Source organism: Melanerpes formicivorus, unplaced genomic scaffold (genome assembly GCF_026170545.1).
Source record: "Melanerpes formicivorus ecotype bairdi unplaced genomic scaffold, bMelFor1.0.p_v2 SCAF_309, whole genome shotgun sequence".
In the NCBI taxonomy this organism is placed as follows: domain Eukaryota; kingdom Metazoa; phylum Chordata; class Aves; order Piciformes; family Picidae; genus Melanerpes; species Melanerpes formicivorus.
Window position 1 is genome coordinate 19,824 of NW_027142661.1, and position 27,198 is coordinate 47,021.

The window sequence follows — 27,198 nt, forward strand, 5'->3', positions numbered from 1 at the left end:
GGGTCATTGCCCTGCCCTTGGCACCACAGAGGAGACATCTGGATCAGTGTGCCCCATTTTGTGTCCCAGGGACAAGAGAGCTGGTGATGATTTCTCATGCAGAGAAAGTGGCAGAGGAGCAGGCAGAAGGGAAGGCTGGAGCACAGGGCATAGGGAAGGAGGTCAAGGTTTGTGGAGCCTAGTATATAGACGTGTGAGGTGAGGAGGACTGCAGGGCACTGGTGTCTCCCACCAGCTGCAGGAGGTTATGGAAAGAATGGAGTCACTCTCCTGAGAGGAGCACTGCGAAAGGAGCAAGAGGAGCCACTCAAAGTTGCAGCAAGCCAGCACCAGCTCTCACTTTGGGAAAAGAAGAGACTCCTTGTGCTGAGCACATGCACAGAGGGCTGCATTGTTCTGCATCAGGAGGTGGTGCAGTCTTGTCCTTCTGCCTGAACTTACTCACTGTGCCTTGTGTGCCTACAATGACCCATGGGCAGAGAGGTCTCTCAGTGTCTGCCTGAGTGCCGGGGTGCGGAGCACTTGAGAGCTGGCTTGGGAGGCCCTTCCTGGCTCAGTTTCACTGTGGCTGCTGTCCACGAAGAGGGCAATGTGACCACGTTTATACCCTAGCTGGGCACACAGGGGGGAGTGGAACAGACTCAGCTTTCCCAGGGGGGAAAAGCCCTTCAGGGAGTGTGAAGTATCCGTAAGCCCTCCACCCTGCTTTCTTCTTTTGTTTTCAGAAAAAGGCGATAACCCACCACACCAAGGCAATCCTTGTGACCCAAACCCACTTAAAACTGTGGTGCACACTCACCTGAGACCCCAGAGGGAACTGGTGTTCTGGAGCAGGACATTTGTTGCATTCTGGACCTGACAGGAAGGCCTGGAACATCTGCTTGGGAAAAGGGTACAGCAAAGGGCAAGGAGTCCAGGGAAGCGGTGGAGTGCCATGAGCACAACTTCCTGCAAGGAAGAGGAATGACTCAAGCAGAGGAGAGGCACTGCTGGACCTTTTCTTGACTAGTGCAGAAAAACTTATCAGAGAGGTTAAGAGTGAAGGCAGCCTTGGAGCAGCAGTCATGGCCTTGGGAAATTTTGAATCTTGATGGATACAGGATGGGTAAAAGAAGGGCTGGACCCAAAATGTCTAAAAGGCAAAACTTTGTGTGGGATCTACTTGAAACTGACACCAGGGATAAAGGAAGACAATGCCATGGCAGGACAGTAGCAGCATAAGGTGGCAGAGCAGCCCCAGGTGCTTCAGGAAGGGGGTTGACACGTGTGGAAATGCCCTGAACGAAAGCAACATTTTGGCAGGAATGAGGCTGTGAGCTCTGGCATCCCTGGCACGCTTGAGGCCAGACCACCATGGCCATTGAAGTGCACAGCAGCTGTGACACTCAGTGTTTGCCTGCAGCCCAGGGTTTTTCCCAACTCTTCCACATCACGATGACTCCCAGGTGCTCTGGGAGATGGATTCGATGTCCCTTTGAAATGGGAACTTCCATAATGAAGCTCATCCTTGACCCAGCCAAAGAGAGCCAGGAGCTTTTGGCTGTGTGCCCTCTGCCTCTGGCCTCTGGGCTGACCTTGCTGATCCAAACAGGGTAGTTTGGGGGTGGGTCTGTGCCAGGGAAGGACACAGGCAGCTCTTTGATCATCCTCCCACACACTGCTTTGCTCTTTTCTCTGTGGTTCTCCACTTCCCAAGCTGAGCCCACACATCTGGTTGGAAGAAGTGAAAGAGCCTGAAGAGGTCATCAAGGAACTTGGCAATGGAGATGCCATGGAGAGGGCACGTGAAGGACACCTGCCTGAGCCTCTGTTCTGCTCTTTGTTGTTCTGAAGCTGCCCTTGTCCGCTGGATTTGATGGCTTGTAGAAGAGCCTGGGGAGTGCAGGGCCGTCGTACACCTGACTCCTGCCCAGAAGGGGCTTCCCACCAAGCTCAGAATGAGAGAAAGAAATGGTGGTTCTTGATGTGGCAGTGTATGGGCCTTAGGAAATCTCTCTTTTCTACCCAGTTAAGAAGCAAGCCCTGAATAAAGGAGCTTCCAAAATCCCTTTGCTGCTCACACGCCTTTCCCCAGGAGAGAGATGTTCCAGCCCCGTACAAGAACCATCATGGCAACAGGGTCAGCCTTTCTGCACTAGCTGAATGAAGGCAGGAGCCCTGTACTTGGAGTGATCCACTACAGCTGCTGAACCTCCAAGCAGAGCTTGGGTTACAAAAGAATTCAACACCTCCACAGAGATCTTGCTCTCAGGATGTTGGATGTTTGGACCTCTCAGGATGTTGGATGTTGTGGTGGACCTTTGAAAACTCAATAAAACTATTCACTGAATCCCCAAATGTTAAGGGTTAGAAGGGACCTCTGGAGATCATTGAGTCCAACCTCCCTGCCAGAGCAGGGCCACCCAGGGCAGGCCCCACAGGAACACATCCAGGTGCGTTTTGAAAGTCCCCAGAGAAGGAGATCCCACAACTGGTCTGGGCAGCCTGCTCCAGGGCTCCAGCACCCTCAGCCCAAAGAAATTTCTCCTCATGTTGAGATCCCTTGTCCTATCACTGGGCATCACTGAAAAGAGCCTGGCACCATGTTACTGAAAGGCCCCATACTACCTTCAGCTGCCAGTTATGCAGAACAGCCTGGATGGTTTCAGTCAAAGTTGAAGTCAGTGTCTTGATGTCCATGTAGAGCCCAACAATGAGCAGAGTCCCTCAGGGGTCTGCGTAAGGGTCAGCATCTTTGGACATGGGATTGAGGGCACAACCAGCAACTTTGTGGATGACAGCACTGGAGTGGTGTGGCTGATACTCCAGAGGGAAGGGATGCCAAGCAGAGGCACCTGGACAGGCTAGAGAGGTGGCTGTGAGAAAACATCATGAAGTGAAGAGGGTCCAAGGTCCTGCATCTGGATGAGGGCAATCCCAAAGACAAATTCAGGCTGAGCCATAAGTGGATTGAGGCTAGTTCAGAGCAGAAAGACTTGGAAACAAAAGCTCCAGGTGGTATGAAGTAGCAAAACATTGCAGATGAAAGAGGCAAGGGCTCAATCATCAGCAGGGCCTCCACCAGCAGCAGCTCCGAGGTGTTCTGATGCTTCATGCACAAGGAATGTTTGTGGCCCTGCAGGCATCAGGGACACAGCATAAAAGCCTGAGCTGCTCCTGGCTCTGCATCCTCCTCTCTTGCCTCCCTTTCCACGAGGAACGAGGGAAGCCTGAGCCTGCTCCATCCCTGCCTGTGTGTGGTGAGCTGCTGCCAAGGTGGCTGCTGAGGCTGATGCCTGGGCCAGCTTAGCTCGGCCCGTGTCTGCAAGTGTAGAAGGGCTGTCACCTCTCTCCCTTTTGATGGTGGTGTCTGGGAAGATCTGGGAAGAGGGGGATCCTTTTGGTCAGAAGGGGATCAATGTGCTCAGCTCAGGGAGCTCTGCCCACCAGAATTTGTGCTTTAAGCAGGAGGCATGGCGCTGGGTGAGCTGTGGCAGTGTCCCTGCTCACTGCAGGGCAAGCTGACTTTTGAGGGTCCCTTGCAACCCAATGCAGTCTGTGGAACTGGGAATGTTCCCTGGCCAAATGGTGACTTCCGAGACAGCAGCCCCTGTGTGCTGGGAGCATTGTGTCCATCTTCAGCTGTGCTGTTGCTCTGGGCAATGCAGCAGGAGGTCCTGCTGGAATCGGCAGGCACTTGGGCACCTCTTTGCTCCTCGTGCTTCAGATGCAGCCTGCAGGCCACATGTGGCACCTGTTGCGTGTGCTTACCAGATCAGCTGCAGGCCCTGCCTGGACGTGGAGCTAGAAATGGAGGGGAATGGCAGCAAGGCGGTGTTGAGATCCACGGTTCCTCTGTGCTCTGTGTTTCAGCTTTGCCTCCCTCGCCGAGAGATGTCTTGCTTCAGACCCTGTCCTCCACGCTCCTGTGGCAGCTGTGGCCCAACCCCACTGGCAAGCAGCTGCAGTGAGCCCTGCTTCGCCCGCTGCGCCGACTCCACGGTGGCCATCGAGGCTTCGCCGGTGGTGGTGACCCTGCCGGGCCCCATCCTCACCTCTTTCCCACAGAACACAGCCGTGGGCTCCTCTCTGTCAGCTGCTGTGGGCAGCTCGCTCAGCACCGGGGGGGTTCCCATCTCTTCTGGCAGCTCCTTTGGTCTGGGCGGCTCAGGGCTGTGCCTGCCTGTCCCCCGCTGCAATCTCAACTGCTGAAGCTGCCTCCTCATGCCCTTTGGAGGAGGGAGGAAGGAAGAGCAGGGCTGCACAGCCTCGGCGTGGCCACAGCCTGCAGATGGGCTGGGTGTCCCCATGCCACCTGGCAGCAGGGGCCTGTGCCTACTCCTGTTCCTGGCTTCATGGCCAGCCTGTCTGTGCCTCCTCTGGCTCTGCTTTGCTCTGAGCTCCTGGAGAAAGAGCTCCTTCTCCTCTGCTTTGCTGAACCTGCTGCTGCGGGGAGACTGCTGGAGTTAGGCACTGCCCGGGGGGGGACTGGGCTTGCCAGCAGGATGAGCAGAATGGGGAAAGGCAAGCTCTTAGTGTGGAGCCTGTCCTTGGGAAATGGGCCGTTCTCTGTGCCTCCCTGAAGCCTGCAGAAGTCTCTCTTGCTTTCTGTTCTGTGCCTCTGTGTTTGCTCCCTCCCATTAAAGAGTTTGTGCGGCATAGCTGGAGACTCCTGGTGGTTTGTGCTCCTCCTCCCTCACTTGGGCAAGCGCTCTGTAAGAAAGAGCACTGCCTTCTCTCCTGATCTTCCCACCAGCTGTGGACAGAGCTCCCTGAGCTGATGTCACAGCAGCAGAAATGAGCAAGCAGGCAAGAGAAGGGCCAAAAAGCCTCAGGAGAATGGAGCGTCGGTCCATACCATAGAGATACCTGAAGGAAGTCTCAGGGAAGAAGGAAACTTACAATTCATGGAAGAAGGGATTTGTCACTTGGGAGAGCTATAGAGGAGCGGTCAGGGCATGTAGGAAGGCCACAAGGAAAGCTAAAGCCGTCTTGGCACAGAATCTGGCAAAGGAAGTAAAAGAGAAGAAGAAGAGCTCCTTCAAATCTATCTGTAGGCTAAGGAAGAACATGGAAGGTGTGGGCCCAGTGCTGAGTGAGGAGGCAGCCCTGAGAGCTGAGCATGCAGAGAAGGCAGAGCTGCTGAGTGCCTTCTTTGCTTCAGTCTGTACACCTAAGGCTGAACTGCCCTATGCACTCCAGACCCCTGGATGAAGGAGAGGAAGCCTTAGTTAAACAGACTTTAAATTGAAGAACTGGTAGGTTGGGAGCCAAAATGGTAATACTTAAGCAACAAAATGCCCCCCACTCTGGGGTGTCCTCCATCACCTGCAGACAACAGCTGGAGCAGTCAGTGAGAAAGTTCCCATGCGGGGTTCTGGGCAGCAGAAGGGGAAAGCAAGGCTCTTGGTCTTCCCACAGAAGGCACAGTGCCAGCTTTCCAGGGAGGCATATTTCCTGCTTGGGGAAGGGGGTCCAGGATGGGCAAAAGGCCTAAATCACCTTTTCAGACAGGTCACAGCACAAGTAATGCCACACACTGGAACCCTCTTTACTGTGTGGACATTCAACTCTAGGAAGCATTTGTCCAGCAAGCACTGTAGAATCTCCATCCTTGGAGATACCTGACATCTGACCAGAGAAGGCCCTGAACAACCTCCTCTCCTAAGGATCCTGCTTTGAGGCAGGGGTGGGTGGGTGATCTCAGGTCTGCTGTTGCGTAATTGTCTGAGGCACTGCCAGGTCTCCTGAGCCTCGAGCAGCCCTCAAGCAAAATGGAGCAGGGATCGGTGCTCAGGAAAGCTGCAGGCGTTTGTGGGTCACAGGGCATAAGAGGGGTCGCTGACACCATTCCTGTGGGAGGGAACACAGGGAGGTAAGACTGGAGTGCATTGAAGGATTGAGCCACCAGCAAGGGTGTTAAAGTGAAGCCTGCTGACCCCTGCCCAAGAAGAGTCAAAAGCATCAGGTCCCACTGAGATTTGAACTCAGATTGCTGGATTCAGAGTCCAGAGTGCTCACCATTACACCATGGGACCTGCTGGGGCAGTCCTTTCAGCATTGCACCTCACAGAGCAGTCATGGCACACAGATTGCTGGCTTCATATTTACAGTTGTCTTCCTTTCTGCTGCTGGCCCCCTTCACCCCCACAATGGACAACCTCCTTCTGCCTGGCTAAAGCATTGCCTCTCCTCTCTCTCACCTTCTAGCTCAGTCGAAGCAGCCACTAGTCTCCAGCCTTACTTCTGGTTGCACTCCTGCACTTTGGGACACTTTACCAGCTGCAGTGGGCAGACAGAGATCACCCAGAGCTCCCTGGCATCGGGCAGCTGCTGCTCACACCAGGCTGGCTCACACAGGATGCCAGGCCTCTCCTAGGTCCCACATTCCTGAACTCTTTCTGGCTGAGGACAGCTCTTGGACAGCTAGAGAGCCACCTTCACACAGCAGAAGCCCCCTCACCTTCCTTTCTCCAGGCTGAACAAACCTAGCTCCTTCATGATCTCTCTCAGTCATCACAGGCTCTGGCCTTGTCAGCAGAGCCTGAGGACTCAAGGCTTGCTGAGACCAGATGGGGATAGGAGGGGAGGAGGTGGGGAAAGCTTAGCAGAGATCTGATAGGAGCCTCCCAGTGCCTCCCAGGAGGTTACTGCGGCAGCTGGAGGGTGAGAGCCATGGCCAATAATTGAACAGGCCCTGTGGCTTGTGTTCCAAACTCCTCACCAACTTTGTTGCACTTCTCTGGACTCGTTGCAGCAAGTCAACCTTCTTCCTAAACTGAGGGGCCCAGAACTGGACACAGGACTCAAGGTGTGGCCTAACCAGTGCTGAGTACAGGGGCAGAATGAGCTCCCTGCTCCTTCTGGCCTGATGCAGGCCAGGATACCCTTGGCCTTCTTGGCTGCCTGGGCTCACTGCAGGCTCATGCTCAGCCTACTGTCAAGCAGTACGCCCCCAGGTCCCTCTCTGCCTGGCTGCTCTCCATTCACTCTGATCCCAGCCTGTAGCTCTGCATGGGGCTGCTGTGGCCAATGTGTAGAACCTGGCACTTAGATGTGTTCAATCTTATGCCCTTGGACTCTGCCCATCTCTCCAGCATGCCAAGGTCCCTCTGCAGAGCTCTGCGACCCTCTAACAGATCGACTCCTGCCCCTAGCTTGGTGTCATCTACAAATTTACTGATAATGGACTCAGTCCCCTCATCCAGATAATCGATGAAGATATTAAAGAGCATGGGGCCCAGCACTGATCCCTGGGGCACACCACTAGTGCCTGGCTGCCAGCTGGATGTGGCACCATTCACCATCACTCTCTGGGCCAGTTCCTAACCCAGCTCAGAGTGCTGCTGTCCAAGCCATGGGCTGATAGCTTGGCCAGGAGTTTGCTGTGGGGGACAGTGTCAAAGGCCTTGCCTAGGTCCAGGTAGACTACATCCACAGTCTGCCCTACATCCACCAGGTGCAGGGGTGAGTGGGCAAGGGGAACTTCCCAGAGAATCTCCACCCACCTTTCCTCTTGTCAGCACCCCCTGATGATGGTGGTGTGTTTGCCCTGCAGCAAGATCTCCAGGAAAGGATAGAGAGCAGAGAGCCCATAGGGGCAAGGTTGAACATGAGCCTGCAGTGTGCCCAGGCAGCCAAGAGGGCCAATGGCATCCTGGCCTGCATCAGGAACAGTGTGGCCAGCAGGAGCAGGGAGCTCATTCTGCCCCTGTACACTGCACTGGTGAGGCCACACCTTGAGTCCTGTGTCCAGTTCTGGGCCCCTCAGTTTAGGAAGGAGGTTGACTTGCTGGAACGAGTCCAGAGAAGGGCAACAAAGTTGGTGAGGGGTTTGGAACACAGCCCTGTGAGGAAAGACTGAGGGAGCTGGGGTTGCTTAGCCTGGAGAGGAGGAGACTCGGGGGAGACCTTATTGCTCTCTATAACTACCTGAAGGGAGGTTGTAGACAGGCAGATGTTGGTCTGTTCTCCCAGGCAGCCAGCACCAGAACAAGAGGACACAGTCTCAGGCTGTGCCAGGGGAGGTTTAGGGTGGATATTAGGAAGAAGTTCTATACAGAGAGAGTGATTGCCCATTGGAATGGGCTGGGTGGGGAGGTGGTGGAGTCACCATCATTGGAGGTGTTTAGGAGGAGACTTGATGGGGTGCTTGATGCCATGGTTTAGGTGGGTTGGATTGGTTGATGGGTTGGACGTGATGATCTTGAAGGTCTCTTCCAACCTGGTCTATTCTAATTGATTCAATTCTATTCTACTCTTCTCTATTCTATTCTATTCTATTCTATTCTATTCCATTCTATTCTATTCTATTCTATTGCTTCTGCTCTGTCACAGCCTGTAAGGCTGGAGGGTGGAGACTCTGGCTGAGCCCTGGGTTTGTGGCTTACCAGGGTCCAAGGCATCTCATTCCCTGTGTTGTCTGTAACTACGGATGTGACTCTGGTGCAATCTGCCTGTCCCAGGCTCGGCTCTTCCCATATTTTTAACTGTTTCTTATTAACTAATCCTTGGAACCCCTTTACCTGTTTCCTGCAGCTCAGCCTCCTGATGCAAAAGATCATCAATCCAGGTACAACTTCTGCAGGACCCTTCCTTATTGCTGAGAGAAGGCTCAGGGCACATGTTGGGTACTGAAGCCCCTCTCCATACCAGCTCTGCCTGGGTGGAAGCATCAGACACCCCTGAAGATTTCACTGCAGAAGCTCAGAGCCTCCCAGTTTGGTGTCATCTGCAACCTTGCTGAGCAGACTCTGTCTGTCTGCCTGCCTCTCTGTTCCCTCATCAGTGTAGTGGCACATCAGTGAAGATGTTGCACAGCACTGGTCCCAGCCCTGATCCCTGGGGGACTCCACTGGTCACAGCTCTCCAGCTGGACCTGGCACCATTGATCAACACTTTTTGACCTCTATTTTGGAACCACTTCCTAGTCCACCTCACTGTCTGCTCTTCCATCCCACGCTTCCTGAGCTTGCTCACTGGGATGTCATGGGAGACGGTGTCAAAGGCCTGGCTAAGGTCAAGGTAGACCACATCCACAACTCTCCCTGCATCTCCCCACTCAGTTATGGCAGCGCAGAATGCTATCAGGTTAGTCAAGCAGGATTTCCCCTTGGGGAATCCATGCTGACTACTCCTCATCACCACCTTCTCTTCCAAATGCCTTGAGACGCCCTCCAGAAGGAGCTGCTCCAGGGATGGAGGTCAGGCTGACTGGTCTGTAGTTTCCAGGAAGCTCTTTCTTGTGTGTTTTGAAGCCTGGAGTGACATTGTCTCTCCTCCAGTCCTCAGCACCGTTCCTGTCTGCCAGGATTTGTCAGAAATGACGAAGAGTGGTAGAGCGACAACATCAGGCAGCTCTCCCAGCACTCTTGGGTGCACCTCATCAGGGCCCATGGACTGGTGAGGATTCAATTTGTGTAACTGATCCTTAACCCAGGCTTCACTGACCAGTGGAGAGCATTCCCTCCTCCAGGCTTCCTCTCCTTCATCCAGGGTCTGGAGTGCATAGGGCAGTTCAGCCTTAGGTGTACAGACTGAAGCAAAGAAGGCACTCAGCAGCTCTGCCTTCTCTGTATGCTCAGCTCTCAGGGCTGCCTCCTCACTCAGCACTGGGCCCACACCTTCCCTGTTCTTCCTTTGCCTACAGATAGATTTGAAGAGCTCTTCTTCTTCTCTTTTATTTCCTTTGCCAGATTCTGTGCCAAGACGGCTTTGGCCTTCCTTGTGGCCTTCCTACATGCCCTGATAGCTCCTCTATAGCTCTCCCAAGTGACAAATCCCTTCTTCCATGAACTGTAAGTTTCCTTCTTCCCTGAGACTTCCTTCAGGGATCGCTGCAGTAGGGACCGACGCTCCATTCTCCTGAGGCTTTTTGGCCCTTCTCTTGCCCGCTTGCTCATTTCTGCTGCTGTGACATCGGCTCAGGGAGCTCTGTCCACAGCTGGTGGGAAGCTCAGGAGAGAAGGCAGTGCTCTTTCTTACAGAGAGCTTGCCCAAGTGAGGGAGGAGGAGCACAAACCACCAGGAGTCTCCAGCTATGCCGCACAAAGTCTTTAATGGGAGGGAGCAAACACAGAGGCACAGAACAGAAAGCAAGAGAGACTTCTGCAGGCTTCAGGGAGGCACAGAGAACGGCCCATTTCCCAAGGACAGGCTCCACACTAAGAGCTTGCCTTTCCCCATTCTGCTCATCCTGCTGGCAAGCCCAGCCCCCCCCGAGCAGTCCCTAACTCCAGCAGTCTCCCCGCAGCAGCAGCAGGTTCAGCAAAGCAGAGGAGAAGGAGCACTTTCTCCAGGAGCACAGAGCAAAGCAGAGCCAGAGGAGACACAGCCAGGCTGACCATACAGCCAGGAACAGGAGTAGGCACAGGCCCCTGCTGCCAGGTGGCATGGGGACACCCAGCCCATCTGCAGGCTGTGGCCATGCCGAGGCTGTGCAGCCCTGCTCTTCCTTCCTCCCTCCTCCAAAGGGCATGAGGAGGCAGCTTCAGCAGTTGAGATTGCAGCGGGGGACAGGCAGGCACAGCCCTGAGCCGCCCAGACCAAAGGAGCTGCCAGAAGAGATGGGAACCCCCCCGGTGCTGAGCGAGCTGCCCACAGCAGCTGACAGAGAGGAGCCCACGGCTGTGTTCTGCGGGAAAGAGGTGAGGATGGGGCCCGGCAGGGTCACCACCACCGGCGAAGCCTCGATGGCCACCGTGGAGTCGGCGCAGCGGGCGATGCAGGGCTCACTGCAGCTGCTTGCCAGCGGGGTTGGGCCACAGGTGCCACAGGAGCGTGGAGGACAGGGTCTGAAGCAAGACATCTCTCGGCGAGGGAGGCAAAGCTGAAACACAGAGCACAGAGGAACCGTGGATCTCAACACCGCCTTGCTGCCATTCCCCTCCATTTCTAGCTCCACGTCCAGGCAGGGCCTGCAGCTGATCTGGTCAGCACACACAACAGGTGCCACATGTGGCCTGCAGGCTGCATCTGAAGCACGAGGAGCAAAGAGGTGCCCAAGTGCCTGCCGATTCCAGCAGAACCTCCTGCTGCATTGCCCAGAGCAACAGCACAGCTGAAGATGGACACAATGCTCCCAGCACATATGGGCTGCTGTCTCGGAAGTCACCATTTGGCCAGGGAACATTCCCAGTTCCACAGACTGCATTGGGTTGCAAGGGACCCTCAAAAATCAGCTGGCCCTGCAGTGAGCAGGGACACCGCCACAGCTCACCCAGCGCCATGCCTCCTGCTTAAAGCACAAATTCTGGTGGGCAGAGTTCCCTGAGCTGAGCACATTGATCCCCTTCTGACCAAAAGGACCCCCCTCTTCCCAGATCTTCCCAGACACCACCACCAAAAGGGAGAGAGGTGACAGCCCTTCTACACTTGCAGACACGGGCCGAGCTAAGCCCGCCCAGGCATCAGCCTCAGCATCCACCTTGGCAGCAGCTCATCACACACAGGGAGGGATGGAGCAGGCTCAGGCTTACCTCGTTCCTTGTGGAAAGGGAGGCAAGAGAGGAGGATGCAGAGCCAGGAGCAGCTCAGGCTTTTATGCTGTGTCCCTGATGCCTGCAGGGCCACAAACATTCCTTGTGCATGAAGCATCAGAACACCTCGGAGCTGCTGCTGGTGGAGGCCCTGCTGCTGATTGAGCCCTTGCCTCTTTCATCTGCAATGTTTTGCTACTTCATACCACCTGGAGCTTTTGTTTCCAAGTCTTTCTGTTCTGAACTAGCCTCAATCCACTTATGGCTCAGCCTGAATTTGTCTTTGGGATTGCCCTCATCCAGATGCAGGACCTTGGACCCTCTTCACTTCATGATGTTTTCTGATGGGCACCTCTCTAGCCTGTCGAGGTGCCTCTGCTTGGCTTCCCTTCCCTCTGGAGTGTCAGCCACACCACTCCAGTGCTGTCATCCACAAAGTTGCTGGTTGTGCCCTCAATCCCATGTCCAAAGATGCTAAATCATGCTGACCCTTACGCAGACCCCTGAGGGACTCTGCTCATTGTTGGGCTCTACATGGACATCAAGACACTGACTTCAACTTTGACTGAAACCATCCAGGATGTTCTGCATAACTGGCAGCTGAAGGTAGTATGGGGCCTTTCAGTAACATGGTGCCAGGCTCTTTTCAGTGATGCCCAGTGATAGGACAAGGGATCTCAACATGAGGAGAAATTTCTTTGGGCTGAGGGTGCTGGAGCCCTGGAGCAGGCTGCCCAGAGCGGTTGTGGGATCTCCTTCTCTGGGGACTTTCAAAACGCACCTGGATGTGTTCCTGTGGGGCCTGCCTTGGGTGACCCTGCTCTGGCAGGGAGGTTGGACTCAATGATCTCCAGAGGTCCCTTCTAACCCTTAACATTTGGGGATTCAGTGAATAGTTTTATTGAGTTTTCAAAGGTCCACCACAACATCCAACATCCTGAGAGGTCCAAACATCCAACATCCTGAGAGCAAGATCTCTGTGGAGGTGTTGAATTCTTTTGTAACCCAAGCTCTGCTTGGCGGTTCAGCAGCTGTAGTGGATCACTCCAAGTACAGGGCTCCTGCCTTCATTCAGCTAGTGCAGAAAGGCTGATCCTGTTGCCATGATGGTTCTTGTAGGGGGCTGGAACATCTCTCTCCTGGGGAAAGGCCTGTGAGCAGCAAAGGGATTTTGGAAGCTAGGTAGAAAAGAGAGATTTCCTAAGGCCCATACACTGCCACATCAAGAACCACCATTTCTTTCTCTCATTCTGAGCTTGGTGATTTTCTCCCACTTTGACTATTTCCCTATGTGTAGGCATCAGGACAGACACCTCAAGCCAGTTGTCAGCTGCTTTGAGTCCAGGGATGCAGGCTAACAGTGAAACTCATCTCTCCCTGTGGTCACTGTAAGCATAAAGGAGATAAGAGACTGACAGCTCGAGACTTGTGCCAAAGCTCAATGGCAAGTAAGGGTCATTGTGGGCTGGTGGGAGGCCCCTTCTGGGCAGGAGTCAGGTGCACGAGGGCCCTGCACTCCCCAGGCTCTTCTACAAGCCCACAAGTCCAGCGGACAAGGGCAGCTTCAAAACAACAAAGAGCAGATCAGAGGCTCAGGCAGGTTACCTTCAAGTGCCCTCTCCATGGCATCTCCATTGCCAAGTTCCTTGATGACCTCTTCAGGCTCTTTCACTTCTTCCAACCAGATGTGTGGGCTCAGCTTGGGAAGTGGAGAACCACAGAGAAAAGAGCAAAGCAGTGTGTGGGAGGATGATCAAAGAGCTGCCTGTGTCCTTCCCTAGCAGAGACCCACCCCCAAACTACCCTGTTTGGATCAGCAAGGTCAGCCCAAAGGCCAGAGGCAGAGGGCACACAGCCAAAAGCTCCTGGCTCTCTTTGGCTGGGTCAAGGATGAGCTTCATTATGGAAGTTCCCATTTCAAAGGGACATCGAATCCATCTCCCAGAGCACCTGGGAGTCATCGTGATGTGGAAGAGTTGGGAAAAACCCTGAGCTGCAGGCAAACACTGAGTGTCACAGCTGCTGTGCACTTCAATGGTCATGGTGGCCTGGCCTCAAGCGTGCCAGGGATGCCAGAGCTCACAGCCTCATTCCTGCCAAAATGCTGCTTTAGTCCAGGGCATTTCCACACGTGTCAGCCCCCTTCCTGAAGCACCTGGGGCTGCTCTGCCACCTTATGCTGCTACTGTCCTGCCATGGCACTGCCCTCCTGTGGGTGCCTCAGCGGCCTCCTGAAGAATGAAGATTAGAAGGGATTCTGCAAATCCTTTAGGACAACTTCCAGCTCTGAGCAGACCAAACTTCCTATGTACCTCAGGAAGCCCTGGGCCTTGCCATGTCTGGTTATGAGTGCTGCCACTGCTCGAGAGGTCACTGCCTCTTGGGCGGCCCTGCCAGGGCTGCACTGTGCCACTCTGCTTTTTTGCTTGCTGACACACCTGGCATTGGCCTTGGTGCAGCTTAGTAGTGGTCACTCCAGTCCCATTGTGTGTGGACATTTGAAGGGTCTGAGGACCTCATGTACACCTCCACTCAACATGCCTCTGCTGTGGCTGGTAAGGCTCGTGCACGTGTGGGACATGTTTCATTTGGTCATTCTCTGCTCGGTGGCTCTGCCTCTTGTCTTGGTCATAGCAGCCCAGATGTGAATGTTCACAACACAGGAGTCTGCTCTTTACCTGAGTTTGTGACAAAGGCAACCAACGTGATGCCAACCCCCCCTGAGAATCTCTGCTCACATACCATTAACTGTCCTGTGGAAGGCAGGGCACAGATTGCATCAGGTGGGAAGGGACCCTCAAAGGTCATGGTGTCCAACCCCCTGCACTCAGCAGGGACTCATCCAACTGAAGCAGGATGCTCAGGGACACATCCAGGCAGAGCTTGAACGTCTCCAGGGATGGGGCCTCAAGCACATCCTTGAACAGCTTGTGCCAGTGTCTCCCTACCCTCACTGTGCAGAACTCCCTCCTCATGTCCAAACTAACTGTGCCCTGATCGTTTCAAACTATTGCCCCTCATCCTATCACCACAGGCCCTTCTGAACTGTCCCTCCACAGCCTTCCTGTAGGTCCCCTTCAGGTATTGAAATGCAGCTCTGAGGTCCTGTGGCAGTACAATCCAAAGCCCCTCCCCAACCTGTGAAGCCGAGATGGGGGGAAGCAGAGAAGCTTGGATAGAGGGAGCCAGGGGGACACACCTCCCCCCACCCAGGGCTGTGGCTCATACACACCCTTCCCCCAAGCCACATGCCCTGCCAGACACTGTAAGACACCGACCCCTTGCTGGGGCAAATCTGAGCAAAGGACAGATATTTATCTGCTTCTGGCACCCACTTCTACTGCCTGGGCTTTAGAAATGCTCTCCTGGTGACATGTGAAAAAATCGAACTAGGTTGCATGTAAACAGGTCAGCTGTGGAGTGAGCGAGAGAGCTCTTTCTCTCAGGGGTTGCCCCCAACACACACATGGACTAAGCAGCTGTAGCATTTCTGGAGAGTTCTCCTGAACAGAAAGAAGATCTCCCACAATCAGCAAACAGCCTTGTGAGGATCTGATCTCTTCCTAAGTCCCTGGGAAGTTCCTCCCTTTCGTACTAGGGCTATTACTGCGACTTCTGGATCTATCTTTTCCAAATGCCATTCTCCAACACTTTGTAACCATTCCTGTTGTGAAGACAGCCCTCTGCCACACTGCTGAGCCTTTATAACCTTTGTGTCCCATTACGGGGGACAGGAGCCAGTTTATGAATACATAAAGATGTTCTTACCACTTCCTCGCCTTGTTCCCCCTTATTGGTAACAGGTCTGCTCTGGAGCCTTCTCCAGGCTGAACAGACCCAATTCTTTCATCATGTCTCCATAGCAGAGCTGCTCCAGCCCTCTGATCATCTTGGTGGCCTCCTCTGGACCTTCTCCATCAGGTCCATGTCTCTCTTGCGTTGAGGGCCCCAGAGGGAGACACAGCCCTGCAGGTGAGGTCTCACAGAGCAGAGCAGAGGGGCAGGATCCTCTCTCCCCATCTCTGGCCACGCTGCTTTGGGCTGCCAGTGCCCATTGCTGGCTCCTGTCCAGCTTCTCCCCCACGAGCACCCCAAGTCCTTCTCTGCAGGGCTGCTCTCCATCTCATCATCCCCCAGCCTGGATTATCCATCCAGGCAATTGAGAGTTGCCCCAATCTAGGTGCAGGACCTTGCACTTTGCCTTGTTGAACCTCGTGAAGTTCTCCTCTGCCCACCTCTCCAGCATGTCCAGGGCCCTCTGGATGGCAAACATCCTGTCCTTTGGACTTATCAACCATGCCACTCAGCTTGGTGCCATCTGCAGACTTGCTGTAGCATTGGTGAAGGGATTGAACAGCACTGGTGCCAGCACAGACCCTTGAGAGACACCACTTCTCACCTGTCTCCAACGGGACATTGAGCCACTGACCAATACACTTTGGAAGAGATCATCCAACCAATTCCTTAAACACTGGACAGTCCACCCAGCAAATCCATATCTCTCCAGTTTCAAGGTTTGGTGGTATGAAAAGGGAGAAGAACACTTGAGGTGAAAGAGGCAAGGGCTCAATCAGCAGCAGGGCCTCCACCAGCAGCAGCTCCGAGGTGCTCTGATGCTTCACGCACAAGGAATGTTTGTGGCCCTGCAGGCATCAGGGACATAGCATAAAAGCCTGAGCTGCTCCTGGCTCCGCATCCTCCTCTCTTGCCTCCCTTTCCACAAGGAACGAGGTAAGCCTGAGCCTGCTCCATGCCTGCCTGTGTGTGATGAGCTGCTGCCAAGGTGGCTGCTGAGGCTGATGCCTGGGCCGGCTTAGCTCGGCCCGTGTCTGCAAGTGTAGAAGGGCTGTCACCTCTCTCCCTTTTGGTGGTGGCATCTGGGAAGATCTGGGAAGAGGGGGGTCCTTTTGGTCAGAAGGGGATCAATGTGCTCAGCTCAGGGAACTCTGCCCACCAGAATTTGTGCTTTAAGCAGGAGGCATGGCGCTGGGTGAGCTGTGGCGGTGTCCCTGCTCACTGCAGGGCAAGCTGACTTCTGAGGGTCCCTTGCAACCCAATGCAGTCTGTGAAACTGTGAATGTTCCCTGGCCAAATGGTGACTTCCGAGACAGCAGCCCATGTGTGCTGGGAGCATTGTGTCAATCTTCAGCTGTGCTGTTGCTCTGGGCAATGCAGCAGGAGGTCCTGCTGGAATCGGCAGGCACTTGGGCACCTCTTTGCTCCTCGTGCTTCAGATGCAGCCTGCAGGCCACATGTGGCACCTGTTGTGTGTGCTGACCAGATCAGCTGCAGGCCCTGCCTGGACGTGGAGCTAGAAATGGAGGGGAATGGCAGCAAGGCGGTGTTGAGATCCACGGTTCCTCTGTGCTCTGTGTTTCAGCTTTGCCTCCCTCGCCGAGAGATGTCTTGCTTCAGACCCTGTCCTCCACGCTCCTGTGGCACCTGTGGCCCAACCCCGCTGGCAAGCAGCTGCAGTGAGCCCTGCATCGCCCGCTGCGCCGACTCCACGGTGGCCATCGAGGCTTCGCCGGTGGTGGTGACCCTGCCGGGCCCCATCCTCACCTCTTTCCCGCAGAACACAGCCGTGGGCTCCTCTCTGTCAGCTGCTGTGGGCAGCTCGCTCAGCACCGGGGGGGTTCCCATCTCTTCTGGCAGCTCCTTTGGTCTGGGCGGCTCAGGGCTGTGCCTGCCTGTCCCCCGCTGCAATTTCAACTGCTGAAGCTGCCTCCTCATGCCCTTTGGAGGAGGGAGGAAGGAAGAGCAGGGCTGCACAGCCCTGGCATGGCCACAGCCTGCAGATGGGCTGGGTGTCCCCATGCCACCTGGTAGAGGGGCCTGTGCCCACTGCTGCCCCTGGCTTCATGGCCAGCCTGGCTGTGCCTCCTCTGGCTCTGCTTTGCTCCTAGCTCCTGGAGAAAGGGCTCCTTCTCCTCCGCTTTGCTGAACCTGCTGCTGCTGCGGGGAGACTGCTGGAGTTAGGCACTGCCCGGGGGGGGACTGGGCTTGCCAGCAGGATGAGCAGAATGGGGAAAGGCAAGCTCTTAGTGTGGAGCCTGTCCTTGGGAAATGGGCCGTTCTCTGTGCCTCCCTGAAGCCTGCAGAAGTCTCTCTTGCTTTCTGTTCTGTGCCTCTGTGTTTGCTCCCTCCCATTAAAGACTTTGTGCGGCATAGCTGGAGACTCCTGGTGGTTTGTGCTCCTCCTCCCTCACTTGGGCAAGCGCTCTGTAAGAAAGAGCACTGCCTTCTCTCCTGAGCTTCCCACCAGCTGTGGACAGAGCTCCCTGAGCTGATGTCACAGCAGCAGAAATGAGCAAGCAGGCAAGAGAAGGGCCAAAAAGCCTCAGGAGAATGGAGCGTTGGTCTGTACCGTAGCAATCCCTGAAGGAAGTCTCAGGGAAGAAGGAAACTTACAATTCATGGAAGAAGGGATTTGTCACTTGGGAGAGCTATAGAGGAGCTGTCAGGGCAAACTGAATCCTCACCAGTCCATGGGCCCTGATGAGGTGCAACCAAGAGTGCTGGGAGAGCTGCCTGATTTTGTCGCTCTACCACACTCCGTCATTTCTGACAAATCCTGGCAGACAGGAACGGTTCTGAGGACTGGAGGAGAGACAATGTCACTCCAGGCTTCAAAACACACAAGAAAGAGCCTCCAGGAAACTACAGACCAGTCAGCCTGACCTCCATCCCTGGAGCAGCTCCTTCTGGAGGGCGTCTCAAGGCATTTGGAAGCGAAGGTGGTGATGAGGAGTAGTCTAGCATGGATTCACCAAGGGGGGAGTGTGTCCAACAGATCCAGGGAGGTTGTCCTCCCCCTCTACTCTGCCCTGGTGAGACCCCATCTTGAGCACTGCATTCAGTTGTGGGCTCCCCAGTTCAGGAGGGACAGGGATCTGCTGGAGAGGGTCCAGCGGAGGGCTACGAGGATGATCAGGGGCCTGCAGCACTGCCTGGGGAGGAGAGGCTGAGGGACCTGGGGCTGTTTGGAACGGAAAAGAGAAGACTAAAAGGGGTTTTAATCAAAGTTATAAACATCTGAGGGCTGGGGGTCAGCAGGGAGGAGACAGGCTCTGCTCACTTGCTCCCTGGGATAGGCCAAGGAGCAATGGATGTAACCTGCAGCACAGGAGCTTCCAGCTCAACACAAGGGGGAACTTCTTTACTGTAAGGTTCCCAGAGCACTGGAAGAGGCTGCCCAGAGAGGCTGTGGAGTCTCCTTCTGGAGACTTTCAAGGCCTGTCTGGATGTGTTCTCCTGTGACCTGAGCTAGATTGTATGGTCCTGCTCTGGCAGGGGAGTTGGACTCGCTGATCTCTTTGGCTCCCTTCCAACCCCTGACATTCTGTGATCATGGCACTGCAAAGTCTCGCCACACCGAACTTGCTGCTCACCACTGCAGGCATTCAAGATCCGATCTCATTTTTCCTGCCCCTGTGTGCAGCACATCTGCCCTGTATGCTGAGGAAGCAGAGCCTTGTCACTGCCTGCCCTGAGCAGCTTCTCTGGCTGAAGACAGAAGCAGGCTTCTGAAGTGGGCCCAGGTGACTACAATCCTGAGGTGTCAGGAAGGAAAGGCCAGGTGTGTGGAGCTGCGCTGTGCAGGGACCGCTGGCCTTTGTGAGCCTGCATCTCAGCCTGAGTCCTGGCATTTGGGCGTCAGATTTGTGCCTCCTTTCCTTTTGGTGATGCACCTTGCTGCTCAGAGGTGTTTTGGAGGCAAGGAGCAGCTGAGCTGCTCAGCAGTGAAGCAAGGCCTCCTCCACACAAAGCAACACCCAGTGTCGCTGCTTAGTGTCCCCCATGAGGCTTTTCTCTCCTTAGTGCTGCAGCAGCAAAACCTCTCAGCAATCCTTTCTGTTTGAGGTTCATCAGCTTTGGGGCAGGTGCACACCTCCCCCAGAGAGAAGGCTCTTGCCTCTGCCTTCTCTCTTGGCCCAGTGTGTTCCCAGCAGCAAGTGCAAAGCCTGTTGGTTCTTATTGTGGCAGAGATGCCAACGTCTGCATGCCAGGTGGCCTTAAAGGAGCTCCAGCAGAGCCACTGTGTGTCTGATTCCTTCTTCCGCACAGCCGGGGGCTCTCTGAGCCCTGCGAATGGGACGCAGAAGTGATGAAGACACCCCAGGTGCTCCTGACGCTCAGTGCAGGAGCCAGGCGGCATCTCCTGGGCAGTGCCCGCCAGGCAGGGGCCTGGCACAGGTAGTTGTGGCCGAGTGGTGAAGGCGATGGACTAGAAATCCATTGGGGTTTCCCCGCGCAGGTTCGAATCCTGCCAACTACGAAGGGGGGGGCAGCTCTCTTTTGGCCGCCCCCACCCAAAGGCAAGAGGAGCAGGAGACTGCAGAGCAGCAGCAGCAGCAGCAGCAGCAGCAGCCTGGGGAACGCTGCTAACGTGCCAAAACAGCCTAGAGGAAGGCAGCGCTTTTAGAGTGATGAGCCTAGGAGTTGTGGTGTCCCAGCCATGCCTAAGGCCAGGACACAGTGTGTGCACTGAGGCTCATAGCAGGATGAGTGAGGCCTGGCTGGAGTCCAGGGGTTTTCCAGTCTCTCCCACATCACGATGACTCCCAGGGGCTGTGGGAGACTGATCCAATGTCCCTCCAAAACTGCAAGAGCGTGGATTGGGCCACCCCGCGCCTGATCCAGGAAAAAGGGCCGTGAGCTTTTGGCTCCCTGCCCTGTGCCTCTCCTCAAAGCCAGGCCATGCAGGCATCTGCAGCGAGCTTGCAGAGCAAAAGAGGTCATTTCAGCAGTGCAATACTTCCAGGGAAGAACGTGGGCGTATCTGTGGTTGCCCTGCTACGTGCCGATTTGCTGGTTCCTAGCAGGTTCTCCACTTGCCAAGCTGAGAAGAAACTCTTGGTTAGAAGAAGCGTAAAGGCCCAGGGGCATAATTCTGGAGATCACAAAGAGTGATCACTTAAAAGACACTGGCCTGAAAGGCTGCTCTGCTCTTTCTCATTATGGATCTGCCTTGGTTCCCTGGGCTCAAGGTTGGAAAAACCAAGCTGTTGCAGAGCCCAAGAAGTGTGAGGATGGCCCTTCTGTTCCTCACTCCTACCTGCAAATGGCTTCCTTCTAGCCCAGAGTATGACCTTCCTTCTGTGGCCTTCAGTTTTGCTCTTGTGCATGGTCCCTCTTCCTCAGCACATGGGCTGGGGGCACAAGGTCCCTAAGCGATGCTGTCTGATAGTTAAACAGAGTCTTTCACACCACAGACCAGTGCGTACCGAGCCTTTTCTCAGGGAAGAGCACTACAGAGGCAGTGCCACTGAGCTCTGAGCACAGGCAATACACACCCAGCATCCCCTCTCAAGGGGCTGCAGCGGTGACCAGCCATCCCCAGAGGGATGGGATAGATGGAGAAGGATAGAGAGCAAATTCACTCTGGTGTGACTTGCAGACATCATACAGGGAACAGGCCTCCTCCCACAATGTCCCCGGAGGGCACGTGTGGCCTCGTGAAGCACAGCATATGCCTTGGCATTCTCCATCTTCAGCTTTACCCTGCCATAGCCTTTCATTGCTGGGTGCAACCAGCAGCAGCTACAGCTCTGGTCAGACTTAAATATACTTCTCCCTCTAACTCGGTTGGACAGGAGCATGTCCCACATTGCCTGCTGCATGCCTGTAAGCAGCCTGTTCCGCAAGACTCTTCCCATTTCCTGTTCGTGGCCTAAACCCTGCCTTGTGCTGCTCCCGGTTGGGGGTGGTGCACATCTGCTTTGGTGAACGCCCGTGCCAACCCCCTGAATGATGGAGTCCATCTGAGCAGGACATAGCGTCCCCTGCATACACGGGGGCACCGTTTTCATTCAGCTGCTGTTTTCTTATCCAACACCCTAACCCAGACATTTTCCTACTGCTCTGTGATTGGCTGACAGCCATTTCTTGACTGTGTCACAACCACCCACCCGCCCTCAGACCGGCCCGTGGTTGGCTCTGAGGAGCAACCAACCCTACCCACAGACCCAGAAACGCATCAGGTAAGGACGCCCCCACTCACTAAGTACAAGGAAGAGGCAACTTTTGACAGCATCATTCTCCGTCGGTTCTCGTAGTTCTCCGTGATTGGCTGATGGCCATCACTGCAGCCCCTTAGCTGTTTTTACTGGGGGTGCCCCTGCAGCACCCCCTCTCCCCTCTGATACCCACACCTAGTTGCATAGAGCCAATGCAGTGCCCATTGGGAACACCTGCTTGGCCTACTCCTAGCTGGACCTACAGGTGGGCATCTCAGCAAACAGACTCCCTCTTGTACACCATATGAGAAACCCATCCTGAAGCCACCTCTGTGGGAGGAATTGCCTGGTCTTAGTGGAGTTTCCAGGGCCCCAGGCAGCTGATGATGTATCAGCATTACTCACCAGTACTCTCATCTGGAATCCCTGAGAGAGAAAATGAGCAGAACTAGGCTTGAAAACCTGCCCAGCAAAAGCAGAGCAGAGTTTGTTGCTTCTCGCCCAGGGAGGATGTCTCATCCCTGTGCTGCTCTGATCACACCTGTCCTGGATTGTACAATGGACGTTACAAGACCTGGCACTGCTGCTTGCAGAACTCAGCACCTGCAGCCAGTTTCATGCAGGGATGATGGAGTTGGGGTATTCAGAGAAGCTCTGTGGAACCAGGGCCACTGCTAGCACGAGCAGGAGTAAGGATTTCCCAGCCAGCAGCAGAGCGGCCTGCCTGCCAAGCAGCTGCTGTTGGCTGACATTCTGGCTGGTGGGGCTGAAGTCGATGAAGGAAACTGGGCTTGCGAGTCGAGCAGGAGATAAAAGAGCGTGGATCCCGGTGTGAGAAAACGAAGGCTGCGTTGGCCGGGAATCGAACCCGGGTCAACTGCTTGGAAGGCAGCTATGCTCACCACTATACCACCAACGCGACTGCTGCTGGGTCTTCTACCTCACAGTGTAGCCTAGCTCCTGCTGCTGTTATCTCCACGCACGGGCTCAGCACCGTGAGTGTGTGCTGGGTACACCCGAGACCTTGGCTAGCAAGTCTCCAAGTGCACTACTCACCAACTAGCCATCGGCATGAGGGATTGTGCAAGGTTTGAGCATCACACTGGACAATACAGGCAGTGACACAAGTGGATGTGCTGCTGTCTGCATGGACCTGTGGTGCTGTGAGTTCAGGCAAACACCCACCCTTGCCCCACCTTCAGCAGAAATTGCTTTAGGCAGAAAAGAATCATCTGGGGGGGGGGGGGGGGAGAATTAATTTATTGCAAATTGAATTATATTCACATAGTGAAAAACAAAAAGACAAACACAAACCACCACCCCTCCTCCCTCTTGCTCAGTCTTGCTTCACTCCAGACTCCTCCACCCACCCAAGCTGCACAGGGAGAATGTATTTTCCCTCTGCTCTTTCTGACCCTTTTTTGACTTCCTCTCTCTACCTGCCATTTTCTAGCCTTTCTGGAATACAGTTTTGCAGATGGGCTTTGATGATGGCTCAGCTGTGTCATGCAGGGGACCCACTGTAGAGCTGGAACTGATTGTGTCTGGGACAGGGTAGCTGTTCTCTCAGGTCTCCCTGCCGCACACCACACTCTCTCTTCCAACCCCCACCCCCCTCCCCCCCCCTCCCCCCCCTCCCCAGTACCAATACCTAGCCACATGCCCTTTGGAAAGACTTGCTCAGCCCTGCTTCAGGCTGGACCTACAGCTGGGCATCACAGCAAACAGACTTGGATGGAGGAAATCCCCAGATGGTTAAGTTAATCACACTGCTGTTTCCCAAAGCAGCACCAGCCTCATCCTCCTCTCCATCTACAGGTTCCTGGAGGTCACCACTTGTGGCTGAGAAGTGGGGGCCCTGAGGTGCCTGCTGAGGAGGGAGAACCCAGGACCTCCGTGCCCTTGCTGGGAGGTCTTTTGTGCTGGCCTCCACATTGTGTTCCTCACTGACCGGTCCGCCCTGCTGAGGGTCACTTGGATAGTTTTGGCTCCTAGGAGGGCGAAGAGGAAGGAAAGTGGCAGTGGCTAAGACTGGGAACGCCTCTGATGGAAGATGCGAGCAGGCGGCAGAGGCAAGCAAAACCAAAGCTACTAGCAGAGGATGGTTTCGATCCATCGACCTCTGGGTTATGGGCCCAGCACGCTTCCGCTGCGCCACTCTGCTCCTGCTGGAAAATTTTTTGTGAGTTCCCACAGCCTACCCTGGTGCTCCTGGCACTGCCATCAGCAGGGTTTGCACCTCTTCCCCTTTGACACCATCGGCTCTGCTCCTGCTTTCCCCTTTTCCCTCCCCTTGTGCTCTGTACAGACTTCTCCTTTTCCCAAACAACTTGAGCTCTCTGCATGGACTTTCTATAAGACCTTGGACCCTCACCAGGAGCTCACCACAGACTCTAGGATGTGGATCACTTTTGAAGTGATACTCTGATGTTTGATTTCTTCCCCCTCTGGATCCACTTCTGAGAGCATCATGTTGTGTCCTCCCACTTCGGAGATGGTTGGATCCCCTACTGAGATGGTCAATGTCACTCCAGCCTTCATGAAGGGTGAGGAGTAGGGCCCAGGAAAATACAGCCTCACCTCCATTCCCCAAAGAGCATGGAGCAGCTCCTTCTGGAGGTCAGCTCTCAGCATGGGGAGGAGAAGAAGAGTATCAGGAGCAGTCAGCACAGGTTCACCAAGGGGAACTCATGCTAGAGCACTCTCATAGCCTTCCCTGAGGGGGTGACCAGCTGGGTGGACAAGGGGAGAGCAGTGGCTGGTGTCCACCTTGGCTTCCGCAGAGCTTCTGACACTGCATCTCATAACAGCCTCACAGCTAAGCTCAGGAAGTGTGGGTCAGAAGAGTGGACAGTGAGGTGGGGGAGAACTGCCTGCAGGGCAGAGCTCAAAGGCTTGTGAGCAGTGGGGCAGGGTCTGGTTGGAGGCCTGTGGCCAGTGCTGCTCCCCAGGGGTCAGTGCTGGGTCCAGTCTTGCTCTCCATCTTCATCAGTGACTTAGATGAAGGGACAGAGTGGACTCTCAGTCAGTTTACTGATGACACCAAAGTGCCTGGCACCTGTCAGGCTGTGCTGCCATGCAGCCAGAGCTGGACAGGCTGAGAGCTGGGCAGAGGAACCTCAAGAAGCTCAACAAGGGTTAGTGCACGGTCCTGCCCCTGGGGAGGAACAATCCCCTGCAACAGGGTAGGTGAGGGGGGACCTGCTGGAGTGCAGCTCTGCAGAGAAGGAGCTGGGAGTTCTGGGAGACAAGTTCACTGTGAGCCAGCAAAAGACAGAAAGGCAAATCCAAGCTCTCCCCTCCAGGCAGGATTCACAAGGCAGGGGCTGCTCTAGTAGGAGGTGTGGTTCTTCCAATAAAATGCATTATCATGAGGTAAGTTCCATATCAGGGCACCAGTCTGGGGGACTTTGCTGACTTCACCAAATAATGTTAATCTTCCAGGGTGCCTGCAACTGCATGTCACTGTATTCCAGGAATCTCTGACCTTTCACCCTTGATAAGGTTCTCCTGGAAGCAGTTATCTCAGTACACTCTGAAGGTGGACAGTATTATCTTAAATTCATCAATCCATAGAATTACAGAGTCATAGAATTTATTTGGTTGGAAAAGGCCTCCAGGCTCATCCAGTCCAAGCCTCAGCCCAACTCCACCATGGCCACCAAACCATGGCCCCAGCTGCCATGGCCACAGGTTTCTGGAGCACCTCCAGAGATGGAGGCTCCACCACCTCCCTGGGCAGCTTCTGCCAATCCCTGACCACTCTTGCAGCAAAAAAATGTTTCTTCACCTACAACCTAACCCTCCCCTGGCACAATTTCAGGCTGTTTCCTTCTATCTTCTGAGACTAAGGAGAAGAGACCAACCCCATCTCACTGCACCTTCCTCTCAGGTGGAACAGCTGTGTACAGAAGCACAGAGCAGTTAACTCAGTACACTCTTAAGGCAGACAATATTAGCTTAGCTTCATCAATTCCTCTTCCTGAGACCATTTTCTGCTGAGGTGAGGAGCATCAGTCCAACCTTAAAAAACCAGTCAGCAGCAGAACATGAGGGTATGAGCAATCATTCAACTCCCCTGCCCAGGACTGTGGGAATTCTCCAGCTCTTTTGGTACGGTGGGATTCAGCCACTCTTAACACATTTGACTACACAATCTCTTAAAATTCATCAGATTGGAAATTGTCCATTGTCAAGGGTTAGGGATGGGCTGGCCCAGAATGACAGACAAACCCAAAGGGGAAGAGAAATGGAACAAGGGAGAGAGAATAATGGGTTGGAAAAGCTAAAAGCTGAACCAGCTGTAATGGAAATAACAAAATGAGAGAGATACAAACCAATATCAAACCAAATCCCCTGTGGGCAATGGCATCACCATCACCACTGATGCTGGGGGCAGGCATTGGGGAAGTCCCATGCTGGACTCAGCAGCAGATGGGACTTGCATTCAGGAGCTGGATTCAGGAACAGACAGATTAGGATAGAATGCAGAAGGGACAAAGTCCTCCTCAGACACTGGCCACGGAAATAGAGATCTTATCCCTGGTGATGGCTCAGCTTTACACTGAATGTGATGTCTGTGGAATCAAACACTTGGCTGAACTCGTTAGGGTCACCTGTCCTGTCTAGTCCTCCCCACAGGTGCATCCCAATGCACCCTAATGTGGCACAGAAGACTTAGCAGTGACCTTGGTCTGCACAGAAACAAGCATAAGCAAGAGCCTTTTTCCACCCCAGCCCCTGGTACCAATGCCAAACACTGAGCATTCTCACTGTGATGGCCATCATCAGATCATCCTGATGCTCAATGTCTTCCTGAGGGGACTGTAGGAACCTATACTGAAGGCCTTTCTCAAATTCAGGTACTCAGCACCCACTGCCCTCCCATGCCTATGCACTTATGGCCTCAGAGAAGTCAGTCCCTTTGGTCAGGTGGGATTTGCCCTTGTTGCTTTCATGCTGGTTGTTCCCAACCAACAGGTTCTACACATTGGTCACAACAACCCCATGCAGTGCTACAGGCTGGGGTCAGGGTGACTGGAGAACAGGCAGGCAAACAGGGACCTGGGGGGACTGGTTGATAGTAGGCTGAACATGAGCCAGCAGTGTGCCCAGGTGGCCAGGAAGGCCAATGGCATCCTGGCCTGCATCAGGAACAGTGTGGCCAGCAGGAGCAGGGAAGTCATTGTGCCCTGTGCTCAGCACTGGTTGGGCCACACCTTGAGTCCTGTGTCTAGTTCTGGGCCCCTCAGTTTAAGAAGGACATTGAGAGACTTGAAGGTGTCCAGAGAAGGGCAACAAAGCTGGGGAGAGGCCTTGAGCACAGCCCTATGAGGAGAGGCTGAGGGAGCTGGGGTTGCTTAGCCTGGAGAAGAGGAGGCTCAGGGGAGACCTTCTTGATGTCTACAACTACCTGAGGGGAGGTTGTAGCCAGGTGGGGGTTGGTCTCTTCTCCCAGGCAGGCAAGCAGCCCCAGAACAAGAGGACACAGTCTCAAGCTGTGCCAGGGGAGGTTTAGGCTGGAGGTGAGGAGAAAGTTCTTCTCAGAAAGAGTAATTGGCTGCTGGGACGTGCTGCCCAGGGAGGTAGTGGAGTCCTCATCACTGGAAGAAGAGCCTGGATGAGGCCCTTGGTGCCATGGTTGAGTTGATTAGATGGTGTTGGGTGATAGGTTGGGCTCAATGATCTCTGAGGTCTTTTCCAACCTGGTTAATTCTATTCTATTCTATTCTATTCTATTCTATTCTATTCTATTCTATTCTATTCTATTCTATTCTATTCTA

At 54.5% G+C, this 27,198-nt stretch overlaps 2 long non-coding RNA genes and 4 other non-coding genes across 7 annotated transcripts; 2 read left to right on the forward strand and 4 right to left on the reverse strand.

Moving 5' to 3' along the window:
• Nucleotides 1-3,172: 3,172 nt before the first annotated feature.
• Nucleotides 3,173-4,640, forward strand: LOC137459011 (uncharacterized). Of its 2 annotated transcripts, none has more exons than XR_010992052.1 (2): nucleotides 3,173-3,239; nucleotides 3,853-4,640. It is a non-coding gene; the product is annotated as an uncharacterized lncRNA (long non-coding RNA). The 2 variants fall into 2 exon arrangements; XR_010992053.1 differs by having other exon boundaries at nucleotides 3,179-3,255.
• Nucleotides 4,641-5,945: 1,305 nt separating this feature from the next.
• Nucleotides 5,946-6,017, reverse strand: TRNAQ-CUG (transfer RNA glutamine (anticodon CUG)). Its single transcript has one exon. It is a non-coding gene; the product is annotated as a tRNA-Gln (tRNA).
• A 4,000-nt stretch (nucleotides 6,018-10,017) lies between these two features.
• LOC137459012 (uncharacterized) lies at nucleotides 10,018-11,489 on the reverse strand. The gene is made up of 2 exons (XR_010992054.1): nucleotides 11,457-11,489; nucleotides 10,018-10,807 (listed from the first exon to the last, which is right to left on the reverse strand). It is a non-coding gene; the product is annotated as an uncharacterized lncRNA (long non-coding RNA).
• Nucleotides 11,490-19,652: 8,163 nt separating this feature from the next.
• Nucleotides 19,653-19,734, forward strand: TRNAS-AGA (transfer RNA serine (anticodon AGA)). Its single transcript has one exon. It is a non-coding gene; the product is annotated as a tRNA-Ser (tRNA).
• Nucleotides 19,735-22,262: 2,528 nt separating this feature from the next.
• Nucleotides 22,263-22,334, reverse strand: TRNAG-UCC (transfer RNA glycine (anticodon UCC)). Its single transcript has one exon. It is a non-coding gene; the product is annotated as a tRNA-Gly (tRNA).
• Nucleotides 22,335-23,507: 1,173 nt separating this feature from the next.
• TRNAM-CAU (transfer RNA methionine (anticodon CAU)) lies at nucleotides 23,508-23,579 on the reverse strand. Its single transcript has one exon. It is a non-coding gene; the product is annotated as a tRNA-Met (tRNA).
• Between the last annotated feature and the right edge of the window lie 3,619 nt (nucleotides 23,580-27,198).